The sequence below is a fragment of the Rhincodon typus genome, unplaced genomic scaffold (assembly GCF_021869965.1).
Source record: "Rhincodon typus isolate 14 unplaced genomic scaffold, sRhiTyp1.1 hic_rhity00000815, whole genome shotgun sequence".
Lineage (NCBI taxonomy): Eukaryota > Metazoa > Chordata > Chondrichthyes > Orectolobiformes > Rhincodontidae > Rhincodon > Rhincodon typus.
In genome coordinates, this window is record NW_025966453.1 from 27,360 (window position 1) to 28,024 (window position 665).

The following is a 665-nucleotide window of genomic DNA, read 5'->3' on the forward strand; positions in this document are numbered from 1 at the left end:
GTTCTCCAGTGATTGTTCTCCAGTGATTGTTCTCCAGTGATTGTTCTAAGTCTTGCCCTCCCTTTTGCTCCTGGATATTCCTTGGTGAAAACAAATGTGAAGTAGCTATTTATATCTTTAGCCATGCTTCCTTCCTCCATGTGGAAATCTCCTTTTATGTCCCCTAATTGGCACTACTCCTGGATTCATCTTTTGGCAACTCATTTCTCCTTCGAGTGTTGGATTTCCTTTAATGTTGGCTACCAGTATTTTCTCGTTCTGTTTGCTGAAATTTTTTTTTGGAATATTTTCTATTATTCCTCGTGAAAACAGACAAAAATTACTGGCCCGGTGCTGCTCCTGTAACAGAGCTCAATGGTGCTTCAACCCTGAGTGCAGTGGCCCTGCTCCCTTGAGTCCTGATGTAACCCCTGCCTGGGGCTGTGAATGTTTGTTCTCAAAATCTCTGCCATTTCCTTGTTTCCCAATATCAACTCTCCAGTTAAGTAAAGTTTTTGAGAGCTCTATTGTAGCTCAGGTTGTGGGTGAGTTTGAAGACTTGCTTGCTGAACCGGTGTGTTTGATTGCAGACGTTTTGTCTCCCTGTTGGATAACATCGTCAGTGTGCCTCCGGTGAAGCGCTTGTTATTTATATGCCTCGGTTTGGTGGGGTGGTTGGCGTCAAT